At 47.0% G+C, this 14,585-nt stretch overlaps 1 long non-coding RNA gene across 2 annotated transcripts; it reads left to right on the top strand.

The window, feature by feature from the left end:
• Positions 1-50: 50 nt before the first annotated feature.
• On the top strand, positions 51-13,770 carry LOC145723597 (uncharacterized). Of its 2 annotated transcripts, XR_014148819.1 has the most exons (3): positions 51-588; positions 5,069-7,342; positions 10,245-13,770. It is a non-coding gene; the product is annotated as an uncharacterized LOC145723597 (long non-coding RNA). The 2 variants fall into 2 exon arrangements; XR_014148818.1 differs by lacking the exon at positions 51-588 and having other exon boundaries at positions 4,829-7,342.
• The last annotated feature ends 815 nt before the right edge of the window (positions 13,771-14,585 follow it).

Below are 14,585 nucleotides of genomic sequence, written 5' to 3'. Positions count from 1 at the left end.
TGTCTCTCTCTGTCAAATAAATAAATAAAATCTTAAAAAAAAAAAAAACTAAGTACAAAGGGGACAGGGTCACACTTTTAAATTAGGCAAACGGAAGGCATTGCCCATGTTGAAAGGAATACAGTTTTTGAAGCTCACCTGCCCCAGCCCGGCCCATGGCACAGTCCTCCGGCTTCACTCCCAAAAGCACACACACCACAAATGACAAGCTACTGAGACCTGCAAAGAAATAACTTAGACTTCCACTAGATATGTACGCTAACGCATCAAACGGAATTGGAAAACTCCCAATACAGATGGCTCAGTGGATGAGCAGGAGACAGCGGAGCTTTTGTCCGCTGGGGGATCCGCTGGGCCTGCTAGTTGTCTGCATGTTCTGTTCTTAAAAGTAATACATGTTTGTTGTGGAACATTTGGAAAACGCAAAGAACAAAATTGAAATTACCCCACAAGCCTACCAACCAGCGGCTGCCTCTGGGTGGTGGGACTGTCCAAGCTTGACAGTGTCCCCTGGTTTTTGAAGCAATATTCACTAAAGATCCCAGTTCATTAATGGCAGAATATGAGCAAGAAGGTGTCTCTTGGCAGGTGAGTAACGTAGCACTTCACCTGCCCGTTTGGTCACTTACTTGGCACCTATTTTCTGAGCATGGGAATTGGAAAGAAAAATGCCTGAAGGCTGGCCTGAGCCCACCTCACAGGGTGGCAGGCACCTGGTAACTTGGTCACAGGTGAGAGTGTTACTCCCCCAGACCACACTCCCGAGGGACTGAAGCCTGGGGACCGATGAAGCCTGAGGACCGATGGTCAGAGAGCCTCAGTCCGGCACTGCCTCTGGCTTATGACTTCTTGCTCTGAGGCTTGCACGGTTCAAATCTTTGCTGGCGTTAGGCTGAGACAGCGTGGCATCTGTCCCCACTCTCGGGCTGCGCCACCCTGCCCGTCTCCCCTGGACTCCCCTGAGGTGGCCTTGGCTGTCTGTCTTGACGGCTTCTGCTTGTCCCCTCAGACTCCTAAGTGAATGCATTCCAGCTCCCCCCTCCCCAGGCCCGTGGAGGCCTGGGAGCCCCTCTGCGTCATTGAGGTGATGTGTTTCTCTCTCCTGTGGTCTTTTATGATGTTGTAACTCTCAGATGGTGGCTTTATGTCCGTGTGCTGGGCACACAGCAACTGGGGTGAATACTGCTTCCTGCAGTGCTGGGGAGGAGGGGAGGAGGGGAGTGGGGGGGGAGGGTCCCCGCAGCACCTAGTTCACTCCGTGCCTGCACATCCATCAGTCAGGATGATGGTTGTCATCGCTGACACATGCCAGACACTGCGTGCTCTGTACTTTACAAACGGTGCTCCGTGTAATCCTCCCAAGAGCCCCGAGGCAGGTACCTTTGTTATTCTTTTTTTTTTTTTTTAAGATTTTATTTCTTTATTTGAGAGAAAAAACACATGAGAGAGAGCTTGTGGAGGAGGGGCAGAGGCAGAGGGAGAAGCAGGCTTCCCGCCAAGCAGGGAGCCTGATGCGGGGCTCGATCCCAGGACCCTGGGATCATGACCTGAGCCGAAGGCAGATGCTTAACCGACTGAGCCACCCAGGCACCCCTACCTTTGTTATTCTTGTTTTCCTGAAGAGGGGACTAGAACTCAGTGAGGTTAAGTAACTTGCCCAAGAAAACGTTAATAATAATAGTAGTAATAATAATAATAATAGGGGGCAGACGTGGGGTTTGACCCCAACTCTGTCTGGCTCTGAAAGCCCTGTTGTTAACCGCTGCACCGCACTGCCTTGGCAGGGACTCCTACCCAGGGAGGTATGCAGGCCCAGGCTTATCCTGCATTCCCATTTTACAGATGAGAAACCCGACTCTCTGTCCAGGACTCTTGCCGCCCCCCTGTACTCCCCTGGGTGGTCAGGGCATGCCCTAATAGGAGAAAACACTGGGGTTTGCAAGTAAATGCACTGACGGCAGAACAGGAGAAGGGCCGAGACAGAGACCGAGGAGGCCAGGTGAGCTCACCTGGAGGGAGACTTTGGATTCTTTTCACCTTTCCTCAAGTGTGCAGGGCTGGGTTGGTCAGGGCACCAGATGAATGATGCCAGAGCCTTCAGTGTGACCTGTGACCCTGTAGGGAGGCCATGTGTTTGGACTGTGTGGGATTCTGGACGTCTGCACAGGAGACGGCACGCTCCACAGAGACAGGATCCACTCGTTCATTCGCTCACTCATTCACCCACTCAGCACAAGGCAGCCCCGCTCCTGCAGAGCCACCCGAGGGCAGACTGAGCGGATGCTGAGTGTCCACAGTGGGGGCCGCGGCCCAGAAGGATAGGGCTTTCGGGAGTGCCCTTTTCCCTTTCTGGGGCAGCCAGCCCCTGACTTTCCTCCAGTGTTGAAACTGTTCCTGTGCCTTTTGAAGCCCTTCCCTTCCTTTCCCTCCCCTCCCCTCCCCTTCCCTTCCCTTTCCTCTTTTCTTTGCCTTTTTCTTTTCTTTTTCCTTTCCTTTCCTTTCCTCTCCTCTTTTCTTTTCCCTTTCCTTTCCTTTCCTCTTCCTTTTCCCTTTCCTTTCCTTTCCTTTTTTCTTTTTCCTTTCCTTTCCTTTCTTTTCCTTTTCTCCAATCCCCCCCACCGGAATGCAAGAAAAGATTTAAGTCCAGCTTTGTGATGAAAGAGTATTTAGTCATTTTTCCCTCTGTGCTCCCTCAAAATGCCATAGACCTGGTGGAAGAAGCTTTGTAGAAATTTTGCAAAGAGGCTGTTTCTGTCGTTGGAACAAAGTCTCTTGTGTGTACATGTGTGGGGCATAAGAACAGGACCGAACACCAGATTGCTCTATTTGAAGAGGGTCAGGTCCCTGTATGTCCCTGCTAATTCTGTGCCTAAGCCTGTTGACAACCAAGACTGCTTGTTCCCTCTCTAAACCCTGCTTCCAGCACCAGCAGACCAGGACAGATTCCTTTGGATGTTTGCCATTCTTAAGGCCAAATCATTCTTTTAAGGAAAAAAATTACATGTATGTGTGTATATATATATATACACACATATATAACAAAACATGTTTAAGTTTTTTATAAAATTAAATGTATATTTATTATATATAAATTTATATTTGTGTATAAATTTATTACATATATTTTTAATATATATATTTATATTAATAGGCTATAAAAGTGCTAATTTTATTTTTTTTTAAAGATTTTTTTATTATTTATTTATTTGAGAGAGAGAGCGAGAGAGAGCATGAGAGGGGGGAGGGTCAGAGGGAGAAGCAGACTCCCCGCCGAGCAGGGAGCCCGATGCGGGACTCGATCCCGGGACTCCAGGATCATGACCTGAGCCAAAGGCAGTCACTTAACCAACTGAGCCACCCAGGCGCCCAAAAGTGCTAATTTTAGAAGAAAATCATATAAGTATAAAGAAGGAGGCCAGAACATTCCAATAAGTCCAAAGGTCAAAATCAAGTTCAGGACATGGATTCTGCCCTCCACGGATCTGTGTCCTTCCCAGACAGCTGGCGCCACTTGCAGTGAGACCATGAGAAAGAATACTTCCTGAAATGTGTGTTCAGTCAGCTGGTTCCCCCGGGGTGAGCAGAGAGGCTCCCCTGGGCCCCAGAGGGAAATGCGCCATGCAGGACACAGCACAGACTCGGGCTTCTCTGGGCTCTCGCTGACCTGCCAGGCAACCTTGGGCCCCCACTGGACTTCTTGAGTTTTAGCTTCTCCTTCTGTACATAGGAATCTTGAGAGTTGTGCTATACCTGTATTACAGGGTGACTGGGAGGATCAGGTAGGGGCAGCTGGTGAGCTGCACATAGGGTCATGGAAAGCAGGCTGGAGGTGGGCTTGGATACGCACTCTGGGCCTTCTGGCCATGGTATCAGTCGGGCTGCACTCATCCTTTCTCTGGACCTGCTCTGAAAGTGGAGACGATGATTTCAGGGAGGGCGGTGAGGCTCCGCCAAGGTCGGGATGTGAAGAGCACTGTTCCCACAGATGCTCACTCTGAAACCCCAGCTTTGGACTGGGCTGCCTTTAAGGTCCGGCCTAACACCATGACCTTAAGTGTAAAAGTGTATTGTGGAGTTCGGGCAGGTGGAGAGGAGGAAGGAATTCGTGGGGAGATGAAACCTTGCTCCGTCTAGGGTAAGTGCTATAGAATAGCTTAATGAACTAGAGAAATAGAAAGGGTGCCATTTGGAAGCATATGGTATAATTTTTTAAAGTCTGTAAGGCTCCAGGTCAAAAGGAAATCTACTTAATGAATTCTGGGAGAGAATCATAGCTGGTCTGTACCTGGCCAGTCTTTAACACTTTATAATTAGAAGAAACAAAAAACTCTGTAATTCGTCCTGAGTCCAATACTGTGTCACCTCCCCAGGATTGGGAAAAGTCGCTTCTCCCTAAATGTAAGAGGACGAAATCTAAAATGTAAGCCTGGAAAGTGACCCTGTTTCCTCAACGGCTAGGACATACCTCAAAAGCCTTCAGAAAAAAAGGAAAAGTTACCCCATGCTTTGTAGACGGGAAGCTACATGTTGCTTCTTTGATTTCAGAAGCACAAAGAAGTGTGCTTTTAGAAAGGAGCTGAACTGACATATTACATGTTGTGGTTCATGTCGGTGACAGAATCATGGTCCTAAAGACAATTTCAAGACACGAGGTAATGGGGCGCCTGGGTGGCTCAGCCATTAAGCGTCTGCCTTCGGCTCAGGTTATGATCCCAGGGTCCTGGGATCGAGCCCCGCATCGGGCCCCGCATCGGGCTCCCTGCTCGGCGGGAAGCCTGCTTCTCCCTCTCCCACTCCCCCTGCTTGTGTTCCCTCTCTAGCTGTGTCTCTCTCTGTCAAATAAATAAAATCTTTAAAAAAAAAAGACACGAGGTAATGCTCACAGATGTTAAGGGAGAAAAGCCATTTGCACATTGTGGTTTGTGTGTGTGTGTTTATGTGTATTTCAGAGGGCTATTCAGTAACTGTTCATGGAGGCTCTTTCTTGGAGGAGAATTATGGGATAGAATTTATTTTGTTTTTGAAAAAATTTCTGCACAGAAATTAACACATTTTGCTCTTGAAATAGGGAAAGCCGAAGGCAGATGCTTTCCTCCAGTGTTGAAACTGTTCCTGTGCCTTTTGAAGCCCAGAAAAGCACCAGAAAATGTTATTTATTTTCACTTTTGGGGACATGGAGAGAGATCTCAGAGACATTTGGGTTCATTGCACTCCTTGGGCACATTGTCATTTTTGGCTTAAGAAGTAACTTTAAAAAGAAATCCTGACTACTACTGCCGCTAGAGGACACTCTTCTTAAATTTTAGACTGTGATGTTGAAGATTGGGAAAGGAAGTTTCAAGCTTATCAATCCAGTTGGAGGACTCTTGGGTCTGTTTGTTTGCTCGGTTTTAAATAAACTTTTTAAATTTTGGAATAATTTGAGATTTACAGAAAAGTTGCAAAAGTAGTACAGAAAGTTCCTGTGTGCCTTTGCCCAGTTTCTTGTAATGTTAACATCTTACACGAGAATGCTTCTGGCAAAACTGAGAAATTAACACTAGTACATTACTATTCACTAAACTATAGACTTTATTTGGATGTCACCAGTTTTTCCATTAATACTCTTTTTCTCTTCCAGTATGTCACACTGCATTTAATAATTTTTTTTAACAAATACAGCCACTCACTGTGGTAACATCAGATTACTACTGCTATTTTGCATGAACATCTGTATTTTCTAAAGAAAGGTAAAATTTAAGCAACTTTTCTTTCATCTCTCTTTTTATTTCTGTTTCATTTGTAAAAGTTGTTTCACTTTTCAACCCCTACGTCCTCCCAACATCTCTGTCATTTGCAGTGTGTAGAACTATCATTTTAGTAATTTCATATCTTTTCCAATTAATCCTGTTTTTATTTTCAATTCCGTGGGGTTTTTTTTTTCCAGTTTATGTCTCCCTCCCACAGCAGGATGTCATTAAAAGATGAATACTATGGAATTATCACTAATTTTGTTGGGTCTAATAATGCACTGTTCTTAGGTGGTTTTTTTTTTTTAATGCCCTTATTTATGAGAGGCGTGCTGAAATATTTACAGATGAGATTATTTATTTTAAAATATTTAAACAAATAAAAAAATTGGGGGAGCTAGATCAAATAAAACAGGGTGTGTCCATGGGTATTCATTAGATGTTCTTTTATTGGTGTATGGTTGAAAATCTACAATTAAAAAGTTGTTTAAAATGGAAATTTAAGGGGCGCCTGGCTGGCTCAGTCAATAGAGCATGCAACTCTTGATCTCGGAGTTGTGAGTTGGAACCCCACATTGGGCATAGAGATTACTTTTTTAAAAAGCGTAGGACCTTTAATTTAAAAAATAATAATTTTAAAAATAATTTAAATTAAAAAAAAATTTTTTAAGATTTTATTTATTTGTCAGAGAGAGAGAGAGCACAAGCGGGGGGAGCGGCAGGCAGAGGGAGAAGCAGGTTCCCCCGCTGAGCAGGGAGCCCGATGCGGGGCTCGATCCCAGGACCCTGAGATCATGACCTGAGCTGAAGACAGACACTTAACGACTGAGCCACCCAGTCACCCCTAAAAAGTTTTTTTTTAATGGAAATTTAAAAGAATTGAACAGTAGAGGCTTTGTTTTAATGTGACAACACCAAATCCTGTGGACTGTGTGGATCAGCAGCTATTCAATTCGACAGACACTGACAGATCAGTGTACCAGACATCTGTAGATTCACAGCTCTATGTCAGAAACACACATCTCCCAGGCACTGCGTGAGCTGCCAAACAAACAAGAGCAGACCATCATGCACCCTTCAAGAACCTGAATCAGACATATTTGAGCCTTAGGGTGGAACCACCCATGCAGTAAAGGCTAATTAAAAATGAATCTTGGCTGGTAGCAAATACCCTGTATTTTCAAGGGGATTTTATTTGCATCTCTCCTAGTTTTATGGGTTTGAGTTGACTCATCTCAGCCATGTGGTTAATAAATGGAAGATTTATTATTATGCCTGATAATAATAATAATAATTTCTGATAATAGTAATTTTAAAATCTTGTATAGATTGTAATTTTTCCAAGGACCTGCAGCCTTTCCTAATTATCACAATTATCCTATTGATCATTTAGCTAAATTGTAGCCACCAGTGGCTGCTCCCTTTCTGCTTGCCGAAGTCAGCTTCTCCTCTGCCCCCAGATCACTGAAGGGCCCTGCCGCCTCGCTCACTGGGCTGGCGCTAAGCTCTGCTCCGCTCTGCTCTGTGATGCCGGCAAAATCTAGCCAACACTTGTTTCCATCTCTCTTTTTATTCTGCAGCAGAAGTATTGGGAAGCCCTAAACTCGGAGCAGGTATGGACAATCATACTCTCTCTATTCCAGAAGGGACGTCCCTGTGGCTTGATTCCATTTGCTGTTTTTGTGAGCCCTCCTTGGATGGCCGGGCCCATGCTACGTTCCTTTCGGTAAAAAAAAAAAAAAAAAATGAAAATGAGAGGGGAGTCTGAGGCTCGGGATTTTCCACCCTCTCTCAGTTCAGAGTTCTTTCTGCTCTGCCCAGCCATCTGGTAGGGACTCAGAAGATGTGTAACCCAAGGAGAAGCATGGTTTGGAGCAAAAGCCCAGGGACAAGCCAAGTAGCTGCAGGTTGGCGGTGCTGATGGTGCTGGGGGTAGCTGTATCCCCCCACACTGTCATTCTGGGACCCTGGGCCACTGGCCTGCAGGGGAGAGCTGAGCTTGCTTTATGCCAACCACCTGTGCCTGTCATCTCCCAGGATTCTTTCTGGTAAGAGCGGAGATCATCTTTTGCTCAGATTTACTTTATGCCTGGATTCCAGCAATGTTTTTGTTGCTTAAGATGAGGTTTCAAAACGCAGTATTCTGGGGATTCAGAAGGAAGAGATTTAAAATGTTTTCATAAGCTTAACCCACTTCAAAGAGCGCACTCGATCGAAGATGCCGGCTGTTTGGCAGCAGCTGAGTTGGTCAGGAGTAGCAAGAACAACTCTTAAGAAGCGCTTTCGGGGGCACCTGGGTGGCTCAGTCGATTAAGCGACTGCCTTCGGCTCAGGTCATGATCCTGGAGTCCCGGGATCGAGTCCCGCATCGGGCTCCCTGCTCGGCGGGGAGTCTGCTTCTCCCTCTGACCTCCCCTCTCTCATGCTCTCTCTCTCTCTCCCAAATAAATAAATAAAATCTTTAAAAAAAAAGAAGCGCTTTCGGGAGCTGGAGCAGTGATTCTGAAATATCGCAGCAGCTAGAAATCACCCTAGGCGCTTGTTAAAATGTCAAACCTTAGGTTCCCAAACCAGAGAGGGTCGAGGGTGGGTGCTCGGCATCCATCTTTTTTTTTTTTTTTTCAAAGATTTTATTTATTTATTTGAGACAGAGAGAATGAGAGACAGAGAGCATGAGAGGGGGGAGGGTCAGAGGGAGAAGCAGACTCCCCGCCGAGCAGGGAGCCCGATGCGGGACTCGATCCCGGGACTCCAGGATCATGACCCGAGCCGAAGGCAGTCGCTTAACCAACTGAGCCACCCAGGCGCCCGGCATCCGTCTTTTTTAATGAGCACCTTGGGCGCTTCGGGTGAGGTTGATCCACAGCCCACTCTGAGAGCTGTGATCTGGAACATGGGCCTCAGCCTGAAATCAGCATTCATCGAAAAGTATACTGTCCATCCTCAAAAAATGGAACAGGCCCCTACTTCCACTACTGGGCAGCTGGGCCATGGAGGCTGAAGGGCCGGGGAGCTCTTTGACTGGGGCTTTGCTTGTTATCCCCGCCAAGTCTGCAACCGCATGTAGATAAGTTAGCATTGGAAGGGGCTGCCACAGCCCCCAAAAGGTGCGGGGGGCCAAGCTGCACCAACCGGATCAGCTTAGTCCCTGGCCTGCAGGGTTACTGGGGAGGGGGTGGCATTTTTAACATGACGCTCTTTTTAGTCACCAAGTAGTAGAACTCCGTTATCGGTAAATCACTAATTGAATTGGGCTCTTCCTTTCTATTCAAAACAAAGCCACATTTTGTATTTTATAACTGGCATGGTGTGGGCATTTCTCTCAGTGGCTCAGGGAGCCCTGCAGACCTTATCTGGAACCCCTAAGACTGAACTGTTGGATTGAGCTTAAGTTTGAGCCGCCAGCGGCGTGTTTTTGTTGGAGTTCATACCACGACTGCCTGTCTCCTTGCCTGGATAGGTCATCTGGCCCAGGTGGACACGTCTTTTCCTGTTATTTCCTGGGTCTCTTGATACTGTCAAATGTGACCTTGTCATCCGAGTTATCAGTCATAGAAACTCAGAATTTAAAGAGGTCATATTTAGTTGCTGATCCAACACCCTAGCTTACCCCTGGAGAAACTGAGGCCCAAAGAAGAGAAAGCAAGTTAGTGGCACAAGGAGGACTTGAGTCCAACCCCCACTTGCCTCCGTGGCTGGACTCACCAAGAAGTCCCTGCTCTTGGCCATGTGCAAAGTTCTCTCTCTCATTGGTCATATGACAACAATAGGAGGGCTTCGCAAATGGTGTCATCAATGCGTATGTGACTGCTTCTCTTTTTTCAATCTTTTACACCTAACCTTTCCCATACTTGTATGAGTCAGAATAATAAAATATTCACCGCAGTGACCACCATTCTCAATTAAGTTTTAACTGTTTGTTTTGGACAAGTCTGCTGTGCCTCGAGTTTAGAGGAAATGGCATGGTGGGGAGGAGGGGCAGGCTGGTGCCCTGCTCTTAAGGAGCTCAGTGTCTACCTGAAAGGACAAGGCGGTGCCCATGTTCAGCTATAAATGAACGGTATGGGCAGAACAAAGAAAGAAGGGTGTGAGAGCTCAATGAGTGAAAGCAGTCAGAGTAGGCTTCCTGGAAGAGGAGGTACTTACCTGGGCCATAAAGAATGGGTTGAATTTGCCTGGTCTATTCCAGGAATGACTTAGGCATGGAGGTGGGCATTCTCGGGATAAAATGACTCGTTCTCACTAGAGTAAAGATGGAAAAGGGGGGTGGGAAGTGGGGCTGGTCCGTTCCAGGTCGTTGTCCATTAACTCCTTGCTCTAAAGTTAAACGTGTCTCATGAGGTCCTAGAAATGCAGGCCTGATTAACCTGCCCTTACCGTTTCTCCTGGTCCGTGCCTGGGTCATGAGAACCAGGACTGGAAGCTGTTGTTAGCGGTGGGGAGGGGAGGGGTGGCTTTGTAAGAGATGGGAAGTGTCTGTTCCATCCAGGTACCATTTGTGTCTTTTCTCCACAGTGGGACCCTGAAGACATAAACCTTGAAGGGAACAAAGACAACATGGAGATGCTCAGATCCCAGGTGCATAGGAGCTCCATGGGCCCAGTGGCCCTGACGTCTGATGAGGAACACCTCAGAGCCCCCAGTCGAGCATTTGTCAGGCACTGAGCAGGGATCATCCTGCAGTGACATGCATGGCAGGAATCTCAGCTGCCGCATGGGCGGCGCATGAAAGTGAGGAACCAGGTGCTGTCACTGAGCTTGGCTGCTCTGCATCGTGGCTCAGAACGGAGTGAAGACTCTGGGTCCCGTGGACAGACCTGGACATGCGCAGAGTTTATTCTGATCAGAAGTTCCCAGAGCACTCTTGCTTTGAAGTAGAAACCTTCATCTAAAGGGCATTGGGCCCTCTCTTCCTTTTCCCTTCAGATTCAACCATACCCTGAATATCTGCTAGGTGCCAGGAAGGAGTTCGTCTAACAAGTAGCTCATGTGTTTGGATCTCCGTAGAGCCCCATTCTGCAAGACCTGGATAAGCCCAGGAGATGAGAGGGGTGGGCCCATATGCGGGAGATACAGGACACGGTCACCAGTACTCATGGGACCTGGCTCCTGCCCTCCCAGTCAGCCACTTGAGTTTTCTGCTAGAAGTTGGAGGTGGGACTGCTTGGTCAACCAGAAATTTGTGAGATCACAGGTGTTGAAAGGGCAAGAAAAGTTAATTGCTCTAGGTATCAGGACTTGCTCCAACCCGCCAGGGTATGTGCTGGGCAGGATTTGCAGGTGACGGGGACGGTCTGCTTCAGGAGCTAACATGAAAGCAGGCAGAGGGTAAGAGGCACCGTGGGAGGTGTTAAGTTCAAGCACAGCCATCTCATTTTAGGATTATTTTGATACTGTGATCACGGGAGAGGGGAAGGGTGGAGGGAATGGGGCCGAGGTGGGAGGAACACTGGAGTGAATAAATCATGATTGAGTTGAAGCATCTCACTGTGGAGCACAGAGATGTCTGAATCCCAGCACAGCCACAAAAGCCAGCCATGAGGGCAACTGAGAGACATGAGGACACACAGCTCTGCTCCTGGATGGCCACTTGGAGCCTGTGTGACTCAGTTGCAATTGCCCAGTTTCTCCAAAGGGGTAGTGCAAATCCCAGCAGCATGAAGAAGGGGGAGCCTCAGGGAAGCAGGTGGGTTCCACAGATCTCTGTGGAGATCTTAATCTTTTGAGTGCCTCTGAGCTAGAAGTGAACTTAAAAGCCACCCTATTTATCCCCTTTATCCAATTGCTTTGATCCCTGGGTGTCTTGTAATGGAGTTTGCTAAAGCCAGTTTTGCTTTTTTTTTTTTTTTAAAGATTTTATTTATTTATTTGACAGAGAGAGACACAGTGGGAGAGGGAGAAGCAGGCTTCCCGTGGAGCAGGGAGTCTGATGCCGGGCTCGATCCCAGGACCCTGGGACCATGACCTGAGCCGAAGGCAGACGCTTAATGACTGAGCCACCCAGGCGCCCCAAGCCAGTTTTGCTTTGTGATCTTAACCACGGAAGCTGTTCTTAGAGAGAAGATGAAGATTTGAGTGGGGGATGGGGTAGAGAGCACATTCCAGATGAAATCATACAGAGGACACAGGGAAGGATGGAATCCAGTCCAGGAAGGAGGACTCTGATGTGGCCGGGATGGATGGTGCAGTCTGGGCTAGATGGTAAAGAGGCTGGCAAGGCATCAGACCGTGGAGGCAAGGGAGTGGGCACTTAATACTTGGTAGCCATGACCGATACCAGAGTAGGAAGGTGACTGACATGACTCTGGTAGGCCACGGCTTTTCAGGAAGCAGAAATGTAGTCATGGGCGCAGTATGAATACGGAGAACGTATTTAATTGGAGTGATAACGGCAGGGCAGGAGGGCTCATCTTTAGAAAGGCAAGAAGGCACTGGGATAGGATACCATCTCTGGAGTTTACCTTTTGCATATCCTCCCTCTCTCAAGGGGAGGCTGGCCCATGCTCCCGAGGGCACCAGAAATTGGCTGGGTCCTGATGGAAATGGCCATTGACCCAAGAACATCAAACAGTCTCACTGATTTGAGCAGCACAAACTACCTGAGTCCCAGAGGTTGTCTGACTCCCTAGTTCCCATCGTCCCAGCCTTCCTTCACAAACCAGTTCCCCATGTTGTGGTCCAGTCTTGTCTCAAAGCTGAATCCCAGTCTCTTCAGCCAGAGTGAACTATTAAACTGAAAATTCTGGAAGCCAACTTTCGCCTCCTTGTTCAATAAGAATCTGCCTGTTATACAAAGCTCTGGAACCCTGGAGCCTTTGTAAAGAGGTGCCAATCAAAATGCCTTTCTCCTAGTCGGAGAGTCCCTGTCCTGGGCCTCCACTGCAGCTTCATCCCTGTCAGACCAGGAGGATAACGGGAGTTACTAGCCCTGAAGACTCACAGTGAAGGGGGTTACCTATAAGGGGAGAAGCTGGGAAACAAACTGTAACCATCTCCTGCCTGCTCATCTGGATGTGAGTGACGGCATACTAGGACCTCAGTTGTGCTGCCTATTATCTGCATGGCTTGGAGCATGTTACCTAACCTTTGTGAACCGAGGTAAACAGAATCCCTATCTACAGAGCTTGTTGTGAAGACTAAGTAAATCAACAGCCATGAACTGCGTAACACACAACGCCTGACTCTCAAAGTAGACCTTGAAAGGGATTTAGTTTCCTTTCTCTCTATACTTCCTGGCCACTTATGTGCTGAAAGGCTGTTAGTAACCAAAGATATCAGACCCACAAATAGAACGGTCTTCAGAGGTTTGAATCCCCTCGACAATCCTTATAAATGATTAGCCCCCACTTAAGCTCTTCCCCCCCCCAAAAAAAAAAAAAAAAAAAGATTTCACTCTTTTATATTCCAAAGTCTGTATCCTTTAGGGAGAGTTCTGATCACTAAGACTTTCTTAAAATCCTGTCTAGATCCAGAAGAACCACGATCTCCGTATCTCCTGCCAGCACTTCAGTATGCTGAAGAGATCTGTGAGCAGCACCTGATGCCACACTCAACATCATGTTTGTTACCATGGGGTATGAGCTCCTACAGAGTAAGAAGAGGTACTCAGCCAAGGCGCATGGCTGGGCTCTAGCTCCCAGATCTGATTCAGTGTGATCCTTGTCAAGTCATTTTGCTTTCCGGGTCACAGTTTCCTCATCTGTAAAATGAAAGGCCAGATTTCTTTCTTCCCTTTTATGAATGTGCCGGTGAATTTGTTTTCCAGAGAAGACGGACATCTTTATAAACTCTATTAAGACATTTCAGATTTACTTTGAAAATAGGATTCAATATATCATATAGACTTCTGTTTGGATTTTGCTATCCAATTAAGATAGAATTTGTCTTTGTAACAAGAAGGGATCATAGCATTTGACCTTTAAAAATTTTGCAGATTCCTTCCAGTACTGAAAAACCAAAAACTATACACCACCTTCTTTCCAAACTTGGGCATTTTGGTGAATTCATTTAGTTTCTTTATTAAGAGGCTCTATTATTGGCAGTTTATTTTGGTCAAGTCTCATTCTTGCTAAACCATCTCTTATATTGAAGGATATATGAAAAATATTTTCCACAGTGCGAGAAAAAGGATCTGTATCGTCTGAGGAAAAGGATAGAGATGTCCTAGGAGTGTCTCAAGACTGACTTCAGAATACTTTCAAGATTGTCTCCACTTCTTTTTCTGTGCCTACTTGATCATTCTCCGCATTTTCCAACTATGCGGGCATTGCTCTACTCCCTCCGACTTTACATTGCTTTTTTTTCCCCAACGTTCAGGTCGATGCTTTGGCAGAGAAGGCTCTGCCTTGAAATAAGCCAAGATACAGCGCAATGCTGACAAAGATCTCTTCAAGTTTACACTCCTATCTGGTATTGATCCAAAGGTCACCATCAGGTGAGAGGGGCGTTCTTAAACAAGAAAGAAGTTCAAGAAATGGTGCTAAATCGAATGATTTGGAGAACATCTGCTTTGCTTTTTCCTTACCAAACTCATAAAGCTAAACAAGGCACCAGGCATCCTGGACTGCTGCTTCTGGGTTGGACACCTCAACAGCGCGTTAACTTTTAAGTGCCTTCAGATTCACTCCAAACTAATCTGTTGCTTGGAGCCCGCGTCATACTCTCCCGATTCCACCGGAAATTTTCACCAGCAGCCGGCACTGGCGGCAGAGGGCCCTGCTCTTCTCTCCCGGGGTCCTCAGGGTCTGCAGCTGCGATTGCAGCAGGGCTTAGTCCCTGTGGGGGTCAGGGGCGCTTGCCCCTCTTCAAGCCCTGCTGGCCCGATCAGAACTGAATCCGGCCGACCTCTTTCCCGAG

The sequence above is a fragment of the Leptonychotes weddellii genome, chromosome 1, assembly GCF_054177405.1.
Source record: "Leptonychotes weddellii isolate Sample4059 chromosome 1, ASM5417740v2, whole genome shotgun sequence".
NCBI classification, from domain to species: Eukaryota; Metazoa; Chordata; class Mammalia; order Carnivora; family Phocidae; genus Leptonychotes; species Leptonychotes weddellii.
Note: the sequence above shows the minus strand (reverse complement) of the source record. Positions and strands in the feature narration are given on the sequence as shown.